This window comes from Gopherus flavomarginatus, chromosome 5 (assembly GCF_025201925.1).
Source record: "Gopherus flavomarginatus isolate rGopFla2 chromosome 5, rGopFla2.mat.asm, whole genome shotgun sequence".
NCBI lineage: Eukaryota > Metazoa > Chordata > Testudines > Testudinidae > Gopherus > Gopherus flavomarginatus.
The window spans coordinates 91,078,275-91,092,907 of record NC_066621.1 but is presented as its reverse complement, the minus strand read 5'-3'; the positions used below and the strand labels follow the sequence as shown (position 1 = coordinate 91,092,907).

Here is a 14,633-nt window from a genome sequence, read left to right as displayed (position 1 = left end):
TTGAGGAGAAACTAAATGAATTCTCTGCTTCAGTCTTCACAGCTGAGACATTTGGGAGATTCCAAAACCTGAGCCATCTTTTGTAGGTGAAAAATCTGAGGAATTGTCACAGATTGAAGTGTCACTAGAGGAGGTTTTGGAATTAATTGATAAACTTAACAGTAACAAGTCACTGGGACCAGATGGTATTCACCTAAGAGTTCTGAAAGAACTTAAATGTGAAATTGTGGAACTATTAACTATAGTTTGTAACCTGTCCTTTAAATCAGCTTCTGCACCCAATGACTAGAAGTTAGCTAATGTAACACCAATATTTAAAAAGGGCTCTAGAGGTGATCCCGACAATTACAGACTAGAAAGTCTAATGTCCGTACCAGGCAAATTAGTTGAAACAATAGTAAAGAATAAAATTGTCAGACACATAGAAGAACATAAATTGTTGGGCAAAAGTCAACATGGTTTTTGAAAAGGGAAATCGTGTCTTACTAATCTCTATTAGTTCTTTGAAGGGGTCAACAAACGTGGACAAGGGGGATCCAGTCGACATAGTGTACTTAGATTTCCAGAAAGCCTTTGACAAGTTCCCTCACCAAAGGCTATTGCGTAAATTAAGTTGTCATGGGATAAGAGGGAAGATCCTTTCATGGATTGAGAACTGGTTAAAAGACAGGGAACAAAGGGTAGAAATAAATGGTAAATTTTCAGAATGGAGAAGGGTAACTAGTGGTGTTCCCCAAGGATGAGTCCTAGGACCAATCCTATTCAATTTATTCATAAATGATCTGGAGAAAAGGATAAACAATGAGGTGGCAAGGTTTGCAGATGATACTAAACTGCTCCACATAGTTAAGACCAAAGCAGACTGTGAAAAACTTCAAAAAGATCTCACAAAACTAAGTGATTGGGCAACAAAATGGCAAATGAAATTTAATGTGGATAAATGTAAAGTACTACACGTTGGAAAAAATAACTCCAACTATACGTACAATATGATGGGGGGCTAATTTAGCTGCAGCTAATCAAGAAAGAGATCTTGGAGTCGTCATGGATAGTTCTCTGAAGATGTTCACGCAGTGTGCAGCAGTAGTCAAAAAAGCAAACAGGATGTTAGGAATCATTCAAAAAGGGATAGAGAATAAGATAGAGAATATCTTATTGCCCTTACATAAATCCATGGTACGCCCACATCTTGAATACTGCATACAGATGTGGTCTCATCTCAAATAAGATATACTGTCATTAGAAAAGGTTCAGAGAAGGGCAATTAAAATTATTAGGGGTTTGGAATGGGTCCCATCTGAGGAGAGATTAAAGAGGCCAGGACTTTTCAGCTTGGAAAAGAGGAGACTAAGGGGGGGATATGATAGAGGTATATAAAATCATGAGTGGTGCGGAGAAAGTGAATAAGGAAAAGTTATTTACTTGTTCCATAATATAAGAACTAGGGGTCATCCAATGAAATTAATGGGCAGCAGGTTTAAAACAAATAAAAGGAAGTTCTTCACACATTGCATAGTCAACCTGTGGAACTCCTTGTCTGAGGAGGCTGTGAAGGTTAGGACTATAACAGAGTTTAAAAGAACTAGATAAATTCATGGAGGTTAAGTCCATTAATGGCTATTAGCCAGGGTGGGTAAGGGTGGTGTCCCTAGACTCTGTCTGTCAGAGGGTGGAGATGGATTGCAGGAGAGAGATCACTTGATCATTACCTGTTAGGTTCACTCCTACTGGGTCACTTCACATTGGTCACTATCGGTAGACAGGATACTGCTGGATGGACCTTTGGTCTGACCCAGTATGGCCATTCTTATGCTCTTATGAGCCAAGAGGCTTTTTTCCCACTGCAGTTGGGAAGTGTTCAGAACCTCCTAATGCAGCACACAGTTGGGCTGAATAAAGTCTAGCAGGCCTTTCTCTGCTCTCCACAGAAACTGATCTTGCTTTGAGAAATGCAATTCATGGTACTAAAACATCCACCGTAAGTGGCACTTACCCCAGGATTCAGAGGAGAACTATTCTGCAAAGGCTTTTCTCTGCCTCAGTGGGAAAGAAATACACCATTCCCTTCAAACAATTCAAAGTACCAGTGTGCCACAGCAATTTGACCATGGTTTGGGGCCACTACCATAGCACACATTCACATTTATAAAGGGAGCCCCTTATCAAGAGTTAGCTCATGTAGACTTTTTTAAATATAGCCACTTGATGTAACATTATGGATGTTGAGATAATGCATGCATCTTTAGGAAGCTCACATGGCAAAGTGCTGTAGGACTGAGCAACCACCTGGTAACAGGTTTCTTCCCTGGGACTAGACAGACGCAGGGGGAGAGGAGAAGGGAAGAGTTGCAACTGAGACACTGCACTGCTTGACTTGCCATCCAATTTGGCCACCACAGTCCTCCCCTGCATTAGGTGGGAACAGTGGTAAATCTGGTCCTCCAGTTTGCCAGCTAAGAAAAGTGTTTTCAGTTGAGGAGGCTTCCAACAGGCCAGTTCACCTGGAAAGGTGCCTTACAATATGTGCTAGCTACATATGCTGAACAATCTGTTCCACCTTGCATTTCATTGTGATGCTAGGAGTATCTTTCCCAGACCCGAAGAAGAGGTCTGTGTGGCTCAAAAGCTTGTCTCTCTCGCCAGTAGTAGTTGGTCCAGTAAAAGATATCACCTTACCCACCTTGTTTCTTTGAATGATTCATGCAGTTTGGATGCAGGCAGATAGGAGCAGTTTGCGAACGCATCTCTTGATTAGTTGGATGATATCTACTGCACAAGGCTGTATAGGGAAGATGCTGTTTGGATGGTGAAATAGAAATATTTTCTCTTAATAGCAGTCAGTCCTACCTTTCCATTTTAGTCCTGCCAGGTGCCTTGTCCTTCTCGGTAGTGTTGTCCACAATGGTGGCTGCAGCTTCAAAGGGGCTCTGTAGCCCTATTTAGCTGTAACCTCTTTTGAAAGTGCCCTCAGCTCATGTGCTCGGCTGCTGAGCTGTTCACTGAAGTGCAGGTGCCTCTTTGACATCTTGGTGCAGCTTTGGAACCCTCTCCATTCCCCACAGTGCAATGAATTATAGCCTGGGAGGTGCCTGAGCAGATGCCCCATGTGGTTCCTTAACCTGAGAGATGGATGCTAAATGAACAGCTGTGATTGCATACTATTTTCCCCTTGGCCTTTTAGGGTGGGAGCCTTCTCTGTGATGAGGTTCCTTGTCATTCTTAATCATTAATGATTAGGTCTCATAAGTGACAGCATGAGGAGAAACTGGACAGTACCTTTTTAGGTGGGGAGGGACAGCTCAGTGATTTGAACATTAGCCTGCTAAACCCAGGGTTGTCAGTTCAATCCTTGAGGGCAAAAATCAGTACTTGGTCCTGCTAGTGAAGGCAGGGGGCTGGACTCGATGACCTTTCAAGGTCCCTTCCAGTTCTAGGAGATATACCTATCTCCTATTTATTATTATTATTATTATTATTTATTTTATTTTAATCATCATCTTGTATTCAATGACCTGTAGCAGCTAACAGGGCTGGATTAATGCATAGGAATGAGGCATGTGCCAAGGGCCCAAATTTGTGGGAGAGGTCCCTCCCCAGTCATACAGTGCACTCACTGCAGCCATGCTGTGGATCCACTGGGAGTGAGTGTTCATCCTGCTCAAGGCACTGCTTACCGTGACACAGGGGTGGCCAGGCTAAATTTGAGTGGCATTGTGATCCCGTGCACCAGACCACAATGCCACTCACTCAGATTTGGTGAGCAGTGGCAGGATGAGCAGCCCACTCTGGCAGATCCAGAGCATGGGTAGTCCAACTGCGATGAGTATATTGTATGGCAGCTTGTTCATGAAAAGATAGGGGCACAGAAATGGTATGTTTGCCTAGGGCCCATTAATTGGCCCTGGCAGCAGAACAACTTGAGCAGGCTGGGCTGTCTCTCTGGATTCTAAGGCTGTAATAGTCACCATTTCATTTGGGTCTTTTTTGCGCCTCGAAAAGTGACTGTGGTTGGGGTTGCCTTATTCATCCTTCATCTAGGATGGAAAGCTGGGTTATAGCCATCTTGAACAGGTCTGTAGTTTTATTTACATAGAACAGGCTTATGAAGAAGGAATTTTAGATGTCATTTCAGTGAGATATAATATCATTGTTGCTGTGTGCTATGAAATGTTTTTATAGTACCCATAAGTGTGCTTGCTGCCTCAAAGAAAATAGTCCCTGAAGAGCTCACAATCTCAAGTCACGAACATGACAGCTAACAATGAATAAAACAAAAATCAGAGAGCAGGGAAGCACGTGGGTCATAGATGTTGTAACTCAGTTCTGGCAAATGTGTCTTGATGGTTCAAAGGCTTTTTTTTTTTTTTTTTTTTTTTTTTTTTACACAATGCAATGTAATACATGCATTATTTCATTAAAAGACAATCCTGTGGTAATGTATGTTTAGGAGCAATGCATGTTGCCACCCCAGAGGTAAGTGCACTTGTGTGAGAACTTTTTAAAATGTGTAAAGTTGTGGTGCACAAGGTGAAGGAAAGTGACCTATTCAGTAAACATTTCTATTTGATGTATGGGAGAGGGGGGTGCACCTCCCTTTGATGGCTTTGAGGCTTCTGTTGTTGGCAGCAGGTCCACTTGTAGTTAATGTACAACCGGAATGTCCACAGAAAACATGGATTTCAGTAGCTGTTGCTTGAACTCTGGAAAAGGGCGGGAGGGGATGAGTTGCTTTGTGTTGCCTTAAACAGCAAATATAAACCCAACTGCAAGTCCCTTAATGTAAAGCTGATCGTCTTCCAAATCAAATTCTGTATAAACCTTCCCTAGCAAATACTGCAAATGGGATAATGGTCTAGAAACACTACAGTGATAATACTGTAAATTTGTAATTTCAACCATTGCTGCAGTTTGCTTAGGGTTAATACAAGAGCCTGAACTTCGTAATAATAATAAAACTGTCCTCCTTGAAATATTGAACAAATGCCACGTGATTATACTCTTTCCCCATGACACTACTAGGCATTGATAATGCTGCTATCTCAATGGGCCCGAAGAATATGCTAGTGGTAGTGCTTGATTTCTGTTCTTTTCTTTGAGATTCAGTACTGAATACAGTTCATCCAGCTGAGGGTGGATCCTGGATTTTATACAATTGTATTATAATATTGCTGGTGATAGTTTTCAACCCGCTTCTTATGAGTCCTAACATCTTGTCTGCTTTTCTGATGGTTTTGTTGCATGTTAAGCAGAGGAATTGGTAAGTTGTCCATACTGATAGCCAGATCTCTCTTCTTGAGTGGCCACAGCTAATTTAGAATCCATCAAGATGTATGACTAGTTCAAAATTTTCTTGCAGATGTGCATCACTATGCATTAATCAGCAGTGAATTTCATTTGTCATGGTGTTGCCTAATTACCAAGTTTTGATAACTGAGGAAGTTCAGTAGGAGTTTTCCAGGCTTTACTAACCTAAATAGTGTTGCTACCATGCTGTTCACCTGTTCCAGGTCATGAATAAATACACAAGGACCAGTGTCCTTGAATGTGTGCCCAAAGTTCCCTACTGTTTAACCTTTTGCCATAATAGAAATTGACCATTTATTCCTCCCTTGTTTTCTGTTTTACCCAGTTTCCAGTCTGAAAGAGGACATTGCTTGTTTCCCTGAGTACTTGAGTTATTTGATAATCTCTAGTGAGTCACTTAGTCAAAGGCTCTTCAACACTCCAAGTCAACTGACATCTGGCTCTCACTTATCCACTGACTGGTTGAGGTACCCAAAGCTCTTTGGGGCAATGACTCTCCCCCTCCCCCACTTGCAATGTTTGATCAGAGCCTAATGCAATGGAGCTCTGTAGTATGAATAATACTATTACAAATGCTACTGCGATATAAATAGCTAATACTAGTGAGGCACAATTCTCCTTGACAGAATATATTACCATCACCTCATGTTTGTTGAGATGTTTTACTTGCTATGGAAGTAAGGCTTGCTGGCTTTTATTTCCCTGGGATGATCCCTAGGGCATGCTGCATTTAAAAAAAAAAAAGTTACACTGCTTGTTACACTTCAAGCCTCTGGTATGATAGGTGATTGCTTATTTTTATTGGAAACTCAGCCATTTGAGGCCTGGTCTACACTTTAAAAGTTAGGTTGTCATAACTACAGTGCTCGGGGTGTGTGAAAAATTCACACCCCTCAGCACCATAGCAATGCCAACCTATCCCGTAGTGTAGAAACAGAAGAACACTGTCATTGACCTAGCTACCATTGCTCAAGGAGGTGGAGTTCCTACAGTGATGGAAAAACTCCTTCCGTTGCTGTAAAAAGTGCCTGAACTATGGTGCTACAGTAGCATAGCCATAGTACTCTAGCTGTGCCACTATAGTGCCTGTAGTGTAGACATGGCCTTAGTTTACACCCAACAGGTCGGAAGTAACTTATCTTGTATTCCAGCACCACTTTTTTTTTTTTTTTTTTTGATACCTCCATCCCGGGCAGTACTCTATCTTTGTTACTTAAAAGATGATGGTTGGGATAGATATCTCCCCAACATCCTCTGTGGTGAAGATGGATGCAATTCAGGCAGATGATGTCTTGCTTTATTAAATCTCTAAGCAATAACTACAGTGGTGAAGTCTCTGCCAGACTTTGATGGTAGCTAGGGCTGCCAACTTTCTAATCCCATAAAACTGAACACCCCTTCCCTACCCCCCTCCCCAAGGCCCCTCCACTTCTCTGAGGCACCCCCCCCGCTTGCTCCATCCCCCCTTCCTCTGTCGCTTGCTCTCCTCCACCCTCACTTTCTTTCACCAGGCAGGAGGTTGGGGGCCAGGAGGGGGGAGTGAGGGCTCTGGCTGAGGGGGGGGTTGGGAATGAGGGGTTTGGGATGCAGGAGGTGGCTCAGGGCTGGGATTGGGATGTGTGGAGGATGCAGTTGCAGACTCTGGGAAGGAGTTTGGGTGCAGGAGAGGACTATGGGCTGGGGCAGATAGTTGGGATGCAGGAGGGGGGTGAGAGCTCCGGCTGGGGGTACATGCTCTGGGATGAGGCTGGGGATGTGGGGCTGGGGGGTGAAGGAGGGGTCAGGGGGTTGAGGTGAGAGAGTCTTCGGAGTGCGGGGTCCCAGCGGCTCATACCATGGTTCCCAGGAAGTGGCTGCCAGGTTCCTGTGGTCCCTAGGCACATGGGCGGCCAGGCAGGCTCTGTGCCTACTGGTGCCGCCCCCACAGCTCTCATTGGTCACGGTTCCTGTCCAATGGGAGTGGTGGAGCAGGTACTCGGGCAGGGGCCGCACGCGGAGCCTCCCTGGCTGTCCATGCGCCTAGGGGCCTCAGGGACCTGGTGGCCACTTTCAGGAGTTTTGCTGAGCTAGGACAGGTAGGGGGAGCCTTCCTTATCCCCAGGCCCCTGCTGCACCGGTGACTGGACTTTTAATGGCCCGCTCTGCAGTGCTGACTGGAGCCGCCAGGTTCCCTTTTCAACTGGGCGATCTGATCGAAAACCAGACATCTGGCAACCCTAGTGGTAACAGGCTATGTCTTTAATTCTAGGGCTGTTAGTTAATCGCAGTTAACTCACGTGATTTAACTAAAAAAAATTAATCACGATTAAAAAATTAGTCGTGATTAATTACAGTTTTAATCGCACTGTTAAACACTAGACTACCAATTGAAATGTATTAAATATTTTGGAAGTTTTTCTGCATTTTCATGACTTAATTTATAAATTGTAGAGAAGGATGGCCAATTGTTAATGGGATCAGGAAGCATATGCAAAGTATTGAAAGGTCTATTGGTGGTTAAATTGAAGATGGGATTTGACACATGGTTAATGGGAGAGGGATAAACTTAGTGAATCAAAAGTCTGATGCGTTATAATTTTCAGTCTTGCTTGGTCCATGGAGAAGTAAGTATGTGTGCGTGCGCGCAAGGCCTATGAATTTCTAAGAGCACTGTTCTACTTCTACTGTGGGGAGAGCTGCTGACTTAACGTAACCTTTGGATTTGTTCAGTTCCGTTGTATGGCTATGCTTCTGCAACCACAGATCTAATCTCAGGGCTTGTCTATGCAGAGCAGCAATACACAGTACAGGGGTGTGATTGCTAAAGTGCGTGAATGTGGTGCTCATTAACAGGTCCATGTAAACACTGCTGTAGTGCTTTTTCAAACAATGATATGTTAGAGCATGTTAGCAAGGTCTACACAGACCAATTTAATGCACTTGGAAATCATAACCCTATAGGATGCATTACCATATCTTGTAAACAAGCCTATACATTTAAGAGCTAGTACTCTTGTGGGTATGTTACTAGCTCCATTCACTGCTAGGGGTGCCTCCTGCTGGCCGTCCTGGGGATTAGCCCTGCCAGCTTGTGTTCTCCCTTGAGTGTTGTCTTCTTCTGTCATGTCTCCCTCCCCTGCCCTGGTCACTCCAAGAACTGCAGTCTCCTTTTCATGACTTGGCCTTCAGACCAGATCACTAAGGCCCTCCTCTTCTGGGGAATTTGGTCTTTTCAGACCTCCTGTCTGTCTGGTGCCTGAAACACCTTTGCTAAGCCTCAGTGGCTGTTAGGGGAACCCAAGCCCACCCTCTGCACTGAGTTCCAGCCCAGAGACCCTACAACATGCAGCCACAGTCCTACCTCCTGCTGCTGTTGCCCTGGGCTTCTTCCTACATATCTGGCTTCTCTGGGTTTGCCAGCCTCCAACTCCCTCCACTCATGGAGTGACTGCAGCCTACTTCCTTGCAGCTTTTCCCAGCAGCAGCCCACCCTCTGCAGCCAACTCCTGGCTTTATACAGGTGCTGCCTGTTTCTGCACAGCAGAGCCTGTCCTTAATTAGCTTCCTCCAACCTAAATCTCCCCTGCTTGCAGCTGAATTAGCTGATTGGGCTCACCTAGCTTAATTCAGCTCTTGCAGGGTCAGTGTGGGGAGTCCACCCCATCACAGGGTGTCTTTCTTTCCTGACATTTAAGAGGTTCATGTTTCCTTTTAGAATTCTGCCAACTTTTGGATCCTCTGTAATTTGCTTGTAATGCATATCCTATGGTGTGATACCAGCTGGAGTAACCTCTGGGTCAATTAATCATGGAAGGCCCTTGAACTGTTTCTGACAGTGTGTCCAGGTTGACTTGTTGGTCAAAAACACCTAGGGTTTCCCTGGTCTATTTTAACAGCAAAACTCTTCCAACAAGGCTCAATTCTTTGTTATTCCTGGGCGAGACTGTATAGGGCTCGAACTGAACTTGATTCCAGGCTTTTTCCCTCCAGAAACTGATGTGTAATAGGGGTGGATGGGAGGTACCTCCAAGACCAAGTGTGCAGCTATACCATAGATGTGTATATTTCTTCTGCATTAGGGCATAAGACCACATGTAAATTACCCAATAAGTTAATAAGCTCTCTATCTATCTAATTTATCTATCTAGTTGGAGCAGTCAGTATCTCAGGAGAAGCACCATATTCCGCCATTCAGGAGAGTGGGAAAGAAGAAGAATCATCTTTCACCTTCCCTCCCCTGCTAGATGATTCTATTTTGCATTTCTCAATCTCTACCTGTGGGAACTTTCTTGGCATTCAAGTGACATGCCAATGAAAATAAGTTTTGAAGGTGTGAAGCAAGCTCTGCTCTCAGCCCCAATTAATTTAGAGTCCTAGGTGCTACTCTTCAAGACTTCATGAAGCACACTTGCACCACAAAGATAAATGAAGGGTGTTGTGGAGTGTTAATAGGGTCTGGGTACTCAGTTAAGCTTGGGTAAGTTGGGGTGGGAGAGGAGAGATGAGTGGTGCAGAGACCCTTGAAGATCTGAGCAATTTTGGCAACAGAGGAGGTGCTCAGTATTTAAATTTAGTGCAGACAAGGGGAAGAAAATTCCCTCTAGCATCTGGTTTTTATTACAGCTCTCTGCTTCAGAAAAGGGTGTGTTTACACTGAAGAGCTCTGGTGCCTAGCAAGGGGAGTTCTAATGCTGTTAGCTTCTGAGAGCTTCTGTGGCTTGTGGTTAGCCTTGCAACTGCTCTAGTGTCCTTCCATTGTACTCCTTAAATAGTTCCTGTTATCTGCTATCCAAAAAGGCTTTGCCATGTGGTATGGCTTCTTGGTCACAGTTGTTTCTTAACAAACTAGATAGACATGGTTGTCAGTCTCCTAGGTCTGTTTAGGAAAATTGTGCTGGCTGCTTCTCATTCTGTTCAGCCTAGAAATGGGAGGCAAAGAGTCACTTGCATATGGCTTTATCTGAACATGTCACAAGTGACCTAAGCTTCCCAGTGATGGCTATAAAACTGCTTAATGGTGCAATCTAGTCCTAGCTTCTTCTAACCCTTTGATTACAGAATGTCACTTCTGCATTGCTGTAAGTCTGTGCTTCAGAGCAGCAGTAGGAAGGAGGAGTAAACACATTTATTGTTGTGGTGTATGGATTTATTTAAATAAACTGTGATTTGTGTTCTTCAAGCAATTTCAATATAGCCAGGTTTTGAAAAGAAACCTGGATGTTGATATTAGTTGCACCAGGACTCTTAAGAAACAAATCACAGGTAATATCTTGCACAATACAGTTGTAACTAACATAAATATTGCCTTCCACTAAGATCTTGTGTGATCCTCCAACGTGTCTCATCAGGAACTGATTATACTCTAAACCTTGTGTTCTATTAAACTATAGCTGTGGAAGGCCGATTGCTGAGCTCCAGCACTTTCCCTTTGAGTAAGGACTTTAAAAATTCCCCTGAGTTTAAATGTCTTGTTTAGATCCAAGACAAACATTCTTCAAAGCTTCTTCATATGCAGGGATAAAATAAAGATGCATTTTAAGTCTTGTGTTCATGACAAACTAATATCTGGTCTGAGAGGTTAGTGATTTATTTTAGTGTCAGATATATCTGACCACTAGGAACAAATGCTATACATCCTCTGGGGAAAAGTGGACAATTCCAAATTTATATTAGAACGTAGCAGGGATGAAATCCCTGCTAATATGAACAGCCTCCCCAGCTGCTGCTGCTGGACCAAAACTGCTGTCCCCACCTCCAGCCTAGGACCAAGATTCGTAACCCAAATAAATTCCTGCCCACAATCTTTGCAATGTCCCTCACCCCAAGAGAAATCAAAATCAATTCCCGACACCCAACTTTTACCTCACTTAAAAACTACTTGCTTTCAAAATCAGACATAAAAATGCAAGTGTCACAACACAGTATTACTGAAAGATTGCTTACTGTCTCATTTTTACCGTATAGTCATAAAATAATCAACTGGAATGTAAATAATTTGTTTACATTTCAGTGTAAGCATATAGAGCAATATAAAAGTCATAGTATGAAATTTTAGTTTGTATTGACTTCGCTGCTGCTTTTTACGTAGCCTGTTGCAAAACTAGGCAAATATCTAGATGAGTTGATATACTCCCTGGAAGATTTCTGCATACCCCCAATATGTGTCTCACTGGTAGAGAGCTACTGGTCTAAGGAAACCAAACACACAAGAAAGATTCATCAAGAAAAATGAATGAATCTAAAGATTGAATAGTGGAGTAGTTGCTTTTAATAAAGATCTCGGATCTCAAATACACACTTCAGGATTTTTGATTTATTGAAAATAACTCAAGATTTTGACTCCTTTTGGTCGAAAGCTGGAAAAAAACTTTTGAGAACTAGGATTCAGCATCTAACCTTTCTCAGTTTACATTGCCTACTCTATTTCCAGTCTCCTTTATTTTTGCAAATTCCTGAACACTGCCTCCTAAAACAGGCAAATTAAGGAATATACAGATTTATCCCAAGTGTGCCTAGGGCTTAAATCTTAGGCTGTCTCCAATACTTTAGCCACTGTAGCTCAAACTCTTGCCTGCCAAACATTCATCAGCTTCCTCTGCTGTCCCCATATGTTGAAATTAACTTCCCCATCCTGATACAGTAGCATAGTGTTGATAATTTAGTTAGGGTTAGGCTTGTCATGTCTTTGCAAGAGGAAGGAGTGATTGAAAGCAGTGTGGTTTTATAGAAGCAAAGCTTGTGCTGGGGAACTCCTAAGCCTATGTGAGCTAATGGAAACTCCAGCTTTCATGGGGCAATGATGCTGCACAGAATACTATTTTATATTAGAGAGAGAACTTCCCCTCCTGGAAAACCACTTTGTGTCTCAGTCCTCCAAATGCTCAGATGCACAGAGAATGTTGTTTTGAAGCCTCCAGCTCTGAGTTAGAAAAGTAGAAACTTCAAACGTTTTCCTGAAGGCTGAACTGATCAATAAAGGCATTTTTCCTTTCAACAGTTTCTGCAGTGTTTTTCCCCTCTGTTCACAGAGGCTTTCTTGTGATCAAGACTTTATTGCTGGATTAAATTCTTCCCAATGATCTCTGGCAAAGCATTATCTGTATTTACTTTAAAATAATGCAGCAGCATCATCTCATGGCTTGTTTGGAATTATGAGTCACCAGATTCTTTCAGTCATTTCCTTCCCACCCACCGCCAGCAGATAGGACCTGATCCATACCCCATTGAAGTCCAAGGGAACACTCCCATTGACTTCAGTGGCCTTGGAGCAGGTCCATAGGGCATGCTGACAGCACTTCCCAGTTTTTGTAAAGCACGGCTACACTAAGGGATGGAGAATATTACATTCAGTTAACTTTTCTAACTAATTTGATTTTTAAATCCAACTAGTTACAGCAGTGCAAACTCCTAATGTAGATGTGTTTTAAACCTCACTTATATCAATTTAATATAAATCAGCGAACCTCCCAGCTGACCCCTTTCTCCCATAGATTTGAATGTACTTTAAAGGCCCTAAAACTAAGTGGAGAGGGGTGAGGGTTTTTTTTATAAAAGGTTTCAGAACTGAATAAGAAGGTTTAAAAAACTGTCAATATGAAGCTTTTTAACCTGTAAACATTCCTTTGTTAAGTTTGGGTCCCTTGTGCTGTTGCAGTGTGACTGTGTTACCAAGAAGTGAAACTGGTCAGTGCAGTGGTCCAAGTTGAACAAAGGCATGAAAGAAAATCCCTTAGTATTAGTTCAATGCAGGGATGGGCAAACTGTGGCCCGGGGACCACATCCAGCCCTCCTGATGTTTTAATCTGGTCCTCGAGCTCACGCCAGGGAGCAGGGTCAGGGGCTTGTCCCACTCTATGCGGCTCCCGGAATCAGCAGCATGTCCCCCCGTGGCTCCTATGTGTAGAGATAGCCAGGGGGCTCCGCACGCTGCCCCTACCCCTAACTCTGCCCCCACAGCTCCCATTGGCTGGGAACTGCAGCCAGTGGGAGCTGCGGGGGCAGCGCCTGCGGACAGGGCACGTGCAGAGCCGCCTGGCTAGGCCTCCATGTAGGAGCCAGAGAGGGGACATGCTGCTGCTGCTGCTGCTGCTGCTTTTGGGAGCTGCTTGCGGTAAGCGCCGCCTGGAGCCTGCCCTCCTGACTTCTCTCGCCCAGCCTCCTTCCCCAGTCCTGATCCCCCTCCAAACCCCTTGGTCCCAGCCTGGAGCATCCTCCTGCACCCCAATCCCTCGTCCCCAGAGCCCGCAAACCCAGCTGGAGCCGTCTTACCCTCCCAGACCCCAACCCCCAATTTTGTGAGCATTCATGGCCTGCCATACAATTTCCATATCCAGATGTGGCCCTCAGGCCAAAAAGTTTGCTCACCCCTGGTTCCATGTCTGACATGTCTGTTAATCAGACTGTTTCCTGCCCTTACAAACTGCATAAACAGTGACAAATAAATTAGATAATTACAGTAAAAATGCATAAAATTTGGAGATGTGTAGTCTCAAAAGGAAGAAAAAAAAAAAAGAAAATTAAACAGCTCCCTTGAACAGTCCATTTAACGTGAATCCTTTTCTGTTTAGGTCCCAAGTTTGGGGCCTTGGCTGCTGAGAGGGGACAGTGTACCAGAACAGAGTGTGTGAGCTGAGGGAGGAAAAGGAGAATCAGCCATCTTGTCCTCAACTGTATTACATGGAATGAGTCAAAATTGCTTTCATCTCTCTTAAACCGGGCACTGCTGTTTCTCACAAAACAGGATGTCTGAAACACTGAACCACAACAGGCTGGAAAGAACTGCTGTAACTGATCACGCACAACTTTTAACTTGCGTCTGCTTTCCTTTTTTTAAATCTCTCTTAGGACTGTTGGCACTACATGTGAGCAAATGTCCTGGGCAGGGCTTTCCAGGAACTGGACTGGACTGGACTGACCCGACCAGTGTTTTTCTCCCCTCAGATGCTAACTAACTAGCTTTTTCTTGTCGTTTGCTCTGTAATCTGCAGAGGGAGGAAATTCATTCAAACAGGGCAACTTAGTCTAAAGGATTTGACACAGGTCACCTAACGCAAAGCTCAGAGTTTGTCAGGGACAGGCTGGCTCAGGATGTAGTATGGCATCACTTACAGGATGGTGGTGGTAAGGCTTTGTTATAACCAGCTCTTGGACAGTAGGAAGAGTTGCAGCCTTTGGGCTCCCAAGGTGCAAGGTCATAAGGCCAAGCAGTGGCAGATATCACCTGTCCCAGTGGTGGGCAATAGAAAATAGCTTACTATCCAATTGCAAGGGTGCGTGCAGATGTGGACAGCTTAAATCCTGGATATCCTTGCAAGTAGGCTATATGTAATCTGCTAAATAAACCATGGTGG

The 14,633-nt window shown here is 43.8% G+C and overlaps 1 protein-coding gene across 5 annotated transcripts in view; it reads left to right on the top strand.

Annotated features, from left to right (window-relative positions):
* The window catches only part of ACTN1 (actinin alpha 1), a 143,306-nt gene that overhangs the window by 31,015 nt on the left and 97,658 nt on the right, over positions 1-14,633 (top strand). The window lies entirely within an intron of this gene.